Below are 10,076 nucleotides of genomic sequence, written 5' to 3'. Positions count from 1 at the left end.
CTTAGCAGTGCTATGGCTTTTGCTTTTGGTTAATAGAAAGGAAAAAGAATGGAAAGCAGACCTACTCTCTATCACTTTTACACCATCTTCTTCCTATTCCGCTCTTCATCAGTGTGACATTTCCTTCACTTGCTCTGTTTTCTTTTTGTCCCCCAGTGTTTTCTACTTATGTTCTCTCTTCCTATGTAACCTCAAGGCCAATGTGGAGAGGTAGCACAGACTGATATATTAACCGCAACCACAATTCATCATCCTGATGTACCCTTCTCCCACACAGGGATGACTTGCCTCTTTCAAAACCTTGTCTGTCCCACATGTCCTTTGAGGTTCCACTCATAGATCTGGACTACTTCCATGAGCATAAATTGTGGTAATAAAAATCCACACTTACAAATGAGGAAACAAAGATTAAAGGCTCTTATTTTCACTCACTCAGCTGATGACTACTTCTTGTGGTTTGGGAATGTTCCCAGCTCATGGGTTTTGGTGTCTGCCTTAGCTAAGTTTCGGCTCCACCATGGGATGAGATTCAGGTGCATACAGTCTTTTCTACTTAGTACTGCTCAGTACCCAGTGTAAACAGTCGTGCAGGCTTGAAAACCCTCTCAGTACGCAAATGGAAAACCAGGCTGCAAGGTGCCCTACAGAGTGTACCCGTCCCTCAGAATAATCATTGCTCCTATGAAATGATAATAGACCCTTCCTGTTCCCAGCTCTGTGCTTCTCCACCTAGTCTGCACTGGCCTGCTATCAGAGGCCTTGAGCAGCTATTTTGCAGATATGAGCTGCAATAGGTAATGGTCAGCTATGTTCCCAGTCACTCCTATTGATCTGGAGCCAAGTCCAACCATAGAGGAACAACTAGAGCTTTTTCTGTCTGTTCATATATTTGTTGTTATTTGTTCTATGATTTCAGAACTCTGAAAATTGAAAAGACATGGAGAAAATACTAATAATTTTAATATCAAGTTCACCTGCTCTAACATCAATGCCTTTCTTTCTTTACTTTCTGAAGTTCTTTACCTTGCTCTCAGCAAACCTCCTAATAGATACATTGACTGCACAATTACATATGAATTCCCTGAGTAGCATCTGGTATGTGTTTTGAATAAAGCAGGTGTCTTTGGAAACATGGAATGATACAGAGCAATTAAGACTGTAGCATAGATACAGAAAATGTAAAAGCAGCATGAAAACCTACATTTGGCATTTGCTGATTTCCAAGTTTTCGATTTGGCAACTTATGCTGAAGAGTTCTTTCACTGTGAGGCTTTGGAGCTAGTATAATTCCCTCTGTTGTTTTAGTAGGAGGTAATAGGAAGCATAGCAACACTACAGCATATATCATTATCTGAGCTTGAACTTTCCGCATAAACTGCTGCCATCTGATATGAAGACTAACCAAAAGAGGAACCACCATCCTGCACTGAACCACCTGCTGCTGAACTGCATGTTCCCAGAAAGCATGCTGCTGTGCTGTGCTGCCCCTCCTGACCTTTCCCTGGTGGCTTTTTTGGGCCCTGAGGCAGACTGGAACATTTATGCTCAGCTACTCTTTGCCATGAGTTGGGTTCACAATGCAAACAAGACAGATTATATTTTTTTTTTTTTTAAATACTATGCTCCAGTTTAACCTGAAAAGAATTTCACAGGGTGTTCCCTGAGCACAGAGGCTTCTTGCTGGTTTTGAGAGCTCTGCCTAATGTCAGCAGTAGGAATTTCTCCAGAAAATGTCCCAAGAATGTCTTAAAAAAAATGCTAGGCAATTATTATTTATGGCTTGTAACCATCTTTTTCAGTAAGAAATATGCTGTCAAGAAATGGAGTTATCCTGGTGTAAAACCGGAGGAAAATAGTGTCAAAGAAACTATCTGTGGTGTTGCTCACCACTGATGTATTACACTTTCATAAGAAATATACACTGCAATCGAAACTAAAACAAATCAGTAAATACTCCTGTCTAAGTGTGAGGCTTATAGCTATGTTTTCTCCAGCAGCTGTAACTCAAACCCTCTTATGCATATGAACACTTCTTATCATTGCACAACATTAACTTTTGTGCCATTAAATTTTATGTTTCAGCTATTCAATTTTTAAGATATGTATAGCTAAGCTTATGAAAACAGGTTTATGTGAACACCTGGTTCCACGTGCCACAGTTAAAAAGAGGAACACTATTGCACTGGACAGAGAAAAGTCCCCATCAAACATTCCCACAAATCCCAAACACATCCTTCCCAGTGCTGTGATTTACCCAGTCATCTTGCCTCAAGCAAAGGCAGAAAGATAAAACCTTAGTTGTGTCCTGAAGGTCAAGATTTATCATTGCTAACATTCAGCTAAAATAGATTTTTCATGTCTTTCTGTTTCACAAAAATTAGGTGATATCTTTTAACCTTGGAGATGGTATTGGATACAATGCCCTACCTCCTAGCCATTAAAGATTGCTATGTTAAAATGTTTGGATTTCTGTACTTGCAATTACTATATATAAAATACAAACCTCCGCAGGCTCTGTCTGGATGACAGATTTTTTACAGAAAGTATAGCTGAGGTAAAGTTCTGACACAGTCCTTCATAGACTTATGAGCAACAGCTTAATTTTAAATTCATAGTAACCAAAGCTGTTAATTGGAAAAGCATTGAATTTTAGATGGCGTTTAAAATGGGTAAACAAACTCAGTATTCAAAACAAAACAGAACAAAACAAAGCAAAAAACCCCTCTTGCTAGTTTTTAGTCTAAGCAAGGCTCAGTGGAATATGGCTCTATGGTGATGTAGATACGTCCAGATTACAACTGGAATTAGCAGAACTATAGCATACTAAGACAACTAGTTTGCTTGCAGACTTGCTGGCATCACTACTGCTGCTATGATGCCTAATCTGAAGTTTCTCATTCGGATCAGTGCAGACTTGCACTGACGTGCAGTAGCTGAATTGCTGGGTGTAGACATCTTTATTGATACTACTTGTTTCAAATAGTTATTCATGGGAGTCAAAGTATTATAAAGAAGATGATCTATGCTCTGATGCACTGACAGTATTAGTTAATAGATAAAGGACATTAGCGAGTGAATAAATAATAGCAAAACACGTTATCAGGTTGAAAAATTCTTTGTATGGGAAGTAGGCTTTTTAAGATTATTTTTGTTACTGTGACATATGTTGCCAAAATACAAATGTGTAAGGCAATGCTTGTAATATTCTTTTATGGTATGTTTGAAGGCAAGTTAAAAGACTTGTCAGTGTCTTGAGAACACCAATATGCCTTACTGGGTCCCAACCAGCCTCACCTGGGGCTTTCATCCGTTTTTCAGACCAGAAATCCTGCTTAGTTCAGCCTTGGGCACCCATTCTGTGCTCACTGTGTCACAGGAGTGCTGGTTTCCTTAGTCACAGCCATGCCTCAGTTTGGCCATGAGACCCTCTGACCTGAACTCTGAGCCATGGAATGATATCTGATATATTCCTTGTCACTATGGGCTTGCCTGGGAGATGACTGGGCTGTGTCTGGCTCTGTTTACTGTCTTCGGACCCAATATCAACCTTTTAATTGACTTCCCACCTTGACCATGTACCTGCCTCATCACCACAACTTGCCTGATGATCCAAACTCTTGGTCAAAGCTGTGTGCTGTCTCTGGACTTATCCTGCTCACCTCCATTGAGTACCAGTAGGTACTAGGTAGTACCTACTACCTAAAAGTAGTAGGCTTTTACAACGCTAGCTATGTTGTCAGCCTCAGCTCCCTAGTCCTTAGGAAGCAGCAAGCCTTCACTACTCCCTGACAGCATGTTGGCCAATCTGTGGTACTTAAAAAGTGGTAAAAACCAAAGAAATTTCGTTTTACAAAATTGGGTTGTTTTTTAACTCATGACAAAAGTGTTTGATGTTAGGGACATGAAAGTGTATTTTCAATCACAATTACAGAGTCAGTACTGTGAAGTTATAATCACAATGAGAGCAATTGTTACATGAATCCTATTGTACAGGAGCTCATTTGAGCCAATTAATTGAAGAAAACTGTTGAGCTGAAGAATCAGAGCTTCTGTTATGAAGATCAAACTGATCAAATGTTCAGAGTTTCTCTGTTTACTTTCATCTTGCATAGTAGTTTTGACACAATATGAACCTAATACATTATATGAAACATCCAGGCAGGATGCTTGGTCATTATCAAAGTGGATCGGACTTCAGCCAGCAACCTCATCCAATCTTTCTAGCCGTTCCTTCCTCAAGAGTATCTTCAGGATGAAAATTACTGGTGTCTTCTTCAAGCTAAAGCTGACTCAGCACTGCCAGGGTCTCACCATCCAAACAGCATTGCAAAGCCAGCTGCAGAGCCCACCGCACAGCAGTCACTGCTGACATTTTGAATGAAAGATCTAATAGGTTTTAGTTATTTTATGCTGTGGGAGTTACAGAAAGAGAACCACAGCCCACTGCTCAATGTTTGCCTGCCTGTTTCAAAAAAGCACCTAGATTATATTTTTTTTAGAAGCTGAAGTTAAGTTTTCGTAACATCTTGAAGCTAAAGAAACTCCACAGTTAGCTGCAGAGCAGTGGCTGTTTATCAGTCCTATTCCCTCTCTCTGCTCTAGCTTCTGGCAAGATCACTATCTTCTTACAGTGATGAAAGAGAATATTAAGTACATGCATCAAAATGAAAGACATGATAAGTTGGTTTTATCTTAGTCTTTATTAAGACTCTTCATCCCTGATTTATATTTAAAGTGGTACTTTTAATTGATAGTAGTGAAAATTAAAGCTCTGTCATAATAGATTATATCAATATCTCCTTGTATCCAGTACTAAAACCTAAAACCCAATTATTTACTTCTTATAAGGAACACTGCACTGCATGTTTTCATATGAGAAGCCAGTCCCTTAGGTTGTACTTGCAATCCTAGAGTGGCAGGTAGAAATGTGGGGTGATAATTCAGATATGCTGTCACAATGGGAAGTCATATAGCAGTTTAAGAATTAGATAGGTTGATGAAAGAATGCTATGAGAGGGAAAGAGCCTGGCAGATATACAGAGAAGCAGGTGAAAGCCAGCAGTCTGGCTCTTCACATCCCTATAGGAGCAATCCCAGTTCTTTCTGTTAATACTTCAAGTATTCTCTCCTTGGATTTTAAGTTTTGAGTCCGTCAGTAAGAATAGTGCAGTGAGAGTAAGGCTTGAGAGGAAAAGTGCTTTGAAAAACATCCAAGATCCAAGATACTGAGGTATCCAAAGATTTGTTTTGGCATCCAAGCTGCAGTCAAAATTCAGAGCAGTAGACCTGTGTTCCACATGTGAAACCTCACTTCTACAGAAATGGCAGATACTTCCACTCATACTCACCTTTTGGATGCAGTAAAATGACCTTGTGGTTTCCAGCATTGCTCCACTGTGCCTCCAGCTCATTTGGACTTGACTTGTTAGGTGTCCAGCATCGGATGACAGCTGACTAACTTATTTTTTTTGGATAAGACAAAGGTGATTTTCATAAGCCTACTAAACATTTGGGTAAAATGATGAAAGTATCACCTCTTCCCTGGGAGATAAGAGAAAGTTTGTACCTCCCATTAAAAGAAAGTTAGGTGATATCATGTAACACATCTTTAAGCATTAATCCATTTATTCCCGTCTTTATCACTTCCACGCTACCCCACCACTGAGCCAGTCAGTTTCCTGCATGCTGCTTGCTCCCTCAGAGGCTGACAGTTGTTTTATATTTACACTGAGAAGGAATTTCTTTGTGGGCATTACCATGGGACTTTGCTAAGCACATGAAAACATAGGAATACAGCAAACTGCAGCTTCAAAATAGTGCTCCCCCATACATTTTAAGGAGCAGCAATGTGCATTATTCTGGATGATTTTTCTTTGCTTCCCTAGATATAGGCAGTTCTGAAGAAAGATTCAACTTTTATCCCAAAGTTATCCCATTTCTGTCCAATTACTCAATTCTTAATGAAGGCTAATATCACTATAGGAAGAATGAATAGTTGCTAGTGAATGTAATGTGTCCACAGGAATAGAGTAATTAGGATTAAAAGTGAGATCCTCCCTCACCAACTCTGCTGCCTTGCTGTTCCAGAAAACCATGTCATTGAAAGACAGATGTGCAGTGCAGCAAAAGTGGCACAGTCCCACTGATGGTTTTACCTATGTCAGTGGCTTAGAAAGCTAGATTCATTTCCAGTACACTTGCTGCCATCAAGAAATGGAGTTAAAGTATTTGGCTTTACTACAGTATCTTCTTGCAGAAGCAGAGGTTTTACCTTAACCCTTTTCATTTCCCAGCAAGGGCAAAGACAGCAAGCCTTTCCTCCTAATGACTTCTTCCTTTCTAGCACATCAAGACCCAGCCTTGTGCTTGTCCAAGTCCTCATTCCTAAATAGTTATATATACATTTGCTTACCCTGCAGAGCAAACTCAACTCAGCAGGTGAGATCAGGTACCTTCCCTATGAGCTTTCATGCTGTAGGATGCATACTTGGTTCCAATACTAAGTACCAACCAACACGTTTTCTGGTCCTGCTGCTGCTATTAGCAGCCGTTGCAGGAACAAAGAGCCTTGCCTTGTACAATTTTTACTTAATTTAATTGACACAATTAATTATTGCCTTCAATTAACACAAACTTCAATACCACCTGGCTCTAGTATTGGAAAAGACAAAAAAAAATATATATATAAATAAATGCAGTCAAACATTTAAACAAAGCTTTCACAGGTTCAGCTTTAGTCTGACACTTCTCTCCCATCTTCATGTCAAATTCCCTTATTTTTGCTGTGGTTACACTCAGACTTTCCCAATTCTTCTATGAAGAGGTACGCAGCACAGTTGGTTTGGGGTTGTGTGTGTGATGGTTTCTGCCTGCTGCTCCATGCTTATTGATTTCTTTTGGCTAATTTTTGTTTCTTAATGGCTTTCCTCTGCTTTGTTGTGGGTCACCAATGGCTGCAGTCCTTCGAGGCTATCCTTGCCCTGGCATATCTCACAATGGTGTTGTCGCTGGCTAGACACAATATGAGCATCCTGGCCAGACACCAGCCTCCTCTCACACAGGCGTCTGAGCCTCCTGCTACCCAAACCTGCCAGTTATGCCCAGCAGAGGAGGTAATTCCAGAACAGCTTCCTCCTAAGGGGCACTTTTTTGCTTCTCCTTTTGCCTAGCTTTGTTGATGTCTAATTTGTTCCTCTACCAACATTGCCCTTTAGAACCAAAAGAAAAAGATTACCAGCAAATACCAAACATTGTTTGTATGGCCAGGTCTCACTGTTACAGGCTGCTTTTTGAAGTATTCACACACAATGATGTCTGAGTCATTAGCCATTTTCTGTACCCGATATTTAAAGTAGGCATTTATGGTAACAACTTTTTAAGGCTGGCCTTTAATGAACTGGTAGGGAGGCCACAGTGGAGACTACTGCAATAATTGAACGGTTTTAAGAACAAGTACTTATGATGGAGGGATCTCCAGTAAAAGCAAGTCATGCACAGAGTCCTTGTGGCTCGATATAAACTGATTGAAGCATTATCACAGCCAAAATTTGAAAAAGAAAATTCCCCAAAGAACAGATTACATAAAAACATGTCTTTATGAAAATTGCATTCTGACAGAAACAACCCATGGAATGCCATGACGTTTCTCTTTTCATTCTTTCAGCTTTTCAAATATATGTATTTACATATTTTGAGTTTTACCAGTGATTTCTTATACATACTGACAACAAGACACAACTTATGTGTCCCTGTCTGCCTTGGTTTTGCTTTTGTATTTCATTTTGCCATTGTGTTTGAAGTGGAATAATATACACTGGCATAGATTGTGTTTTCTGTTACTTGTGATTACTAACCAAATCATTCTGGAGTGTAAATTTTTTTTTTTCCTAATTATTGGGTTTGATCTCTGCTTTGGGAATAGGGCATTCTTTGCTGTGTTGTCCTGAAAATAATTGTGTTTGCAGTGATTGTTTTCTAATAACAGTTCTGTAAAATAAGTGCTCTGGGGCTAAATCCAGCTTTACTTATGAAAACAAAATAATTTTGCCTAAATAATAATTGAGTAAGGACTTTGTGTGTTGGGTCATTATTTGTAAAATATTTATACAGCCCATGACAGCTGCTATGTATCTCCAGTGCAATAAAGAACAACAATCATGTCAAAACAACTATTATAACATCATCCAATTTGGGCAGCATAGTGACTTGATTTGGACATGAGGCTTTCACAAATATTCATGAGAGCTGATGGCTCAGACAAGGGAGAGATACCTAGAATAAATGTCATTGTGTAAGATATGCCTGTATGTTTTTTCTTGCAGTAACAAGCGAGATAGTCGAGGGCTAGGTTGTGACCCTTTTGGCAGCAAATAAAGAGCTACTTGCTTTCCTCAAAGTATTCTTATTTGTTTTATATTGGAAAGATCCAGGCTTATATAGGAAGCTAATGAAAAAGAATGAGAATATATTAGCTGGGTCCTCAACAATTATTTGGCTTTTGAATAATGCCCAGTGATTGTGTGGCATTCAAGGTATTCCAGTGATTGGTGCCTAGGTATCTTGCAGTGCTCCTCTTTCTGACATACATTTCCAGCACAGCTCATAGCAGTTTAGCCAAAGGCTTTCCACTGATACTAATAGTGGGTCTGTGCAAATAAATCCTGCATAGTACAAAGGCATTATCATGCTCCAGCTCTTTTTTATTCTGATACTGCAATTAATATTGAAAGTAATATTTTCCATGGTGTAGTCTTAACTTTTTTTTTTTAATTTACACTTTAGGGAATATTGAATATTGTAAGGCATGCTCTTTCCAAGTTTTTTCTCTTAGCTGTGTAAATCTAACACACAGCTCTGTCCTTAATAATTTATGCCATTCCAGTGCACCAGTATAATTCTTTTAATATACCCTGTGGGTTTAATTCTTGCTTTCTATATTTCAACTGTAGGAGTACTGGTTAGAAACTTTAAAAAATTACTTCAAGAAATAGTTTTTGCTTCTGTGAGAAGCCAAGAATCAAGTATTATGTTGAGTATTATACCTGGAGAATTATAATTCTGGATAATTATTGTGACATGCTGTAAAATAAATTAGTAAAGATTAAATATCCGGATTTTGAATAGAGGAAATAAACCCCATGCAAACAGCTGCGATGGCTCAGTTCTTCAGGTGGTGTCAATTAGTCTGGACAACTACAGTTATTTAATTCTGCACCATGTGGAGACTGAGTATCATCGCGCTTTTAGGCAGTGGCTGTCAAATAAACATGCGCATATGTACATATACAATAAAGAAGTTTACATCCCCACATTCACGTTGCAGCCTGAGTCTAATTGTAATTGCAGTTGAGTGATTCTCAGACACTTCAGTGACAAACCCATTCTGAATGCAATACAGTGATCATTACCCTGACATCTACTGACTTATCTTCCTGCACATCCAAAATCCAGAGCTGTCATATTACATAGATTAATGTGTCATCAGCACTCTTTATTAATGTGCGTGTTCAGGTTATCAGAAACCCAGAAAGAAATATAACTTGGTACATCATTAAGGTTTAATGTTAACCATAGTCTGTGTCTTTTCCTCTCTCCCTCGATAAATTTGACCAGTCCTTTTGTTTTGTTCTACCATCTTTTACATGTGTTTCTCTCCCTCTTGCTCGCTTCAAAAATCTGTTTTTCTCTCAGCTAACAGGAAGTTACAGTCTGTAATAAGAGCTGCTAGTTTGATCATTTTATAAGGTAACTCTGATTAACGTTCATGGGTGTTCAGCAAAAAGGAAGAGGACAGAATATGTCCCCACTTTTAGGATAAACAATGAAATGCTCAAGTATTTAAGTATTAAGCAAGTAAATCTTCCACAGACATAATTTACTACTGAATAGATCAACCAAACACAGAAGAAGAATATGAGGGCTGGATTCAATATTAGTTGTTTCTCCTGGCATGACTTATTACTGCTGCGGTCAGAGACCTGCTCATGCTTACTTATTGATATTCACCAATCTGATGGGTTTGGGCCCTGAACAGTATGAAACATGATTGTAAATTCCCTTAATTAGGGCCAAGGTCT

This window comes from Psittacula echo (genome assembly GCF_963264785.1).
Source record: "Psittacula echo genome assembly, chromosome: 3".
Taxonomy (NCBI): domain Eukaryota; kingdom Metazoa; phylum Chordata; class Aves; order Psittaciformes; family Psittacidae; genus Psittacula; species Psittacula echo.
Note: the sequence above shows the minus strand (reverse complement) of the source record.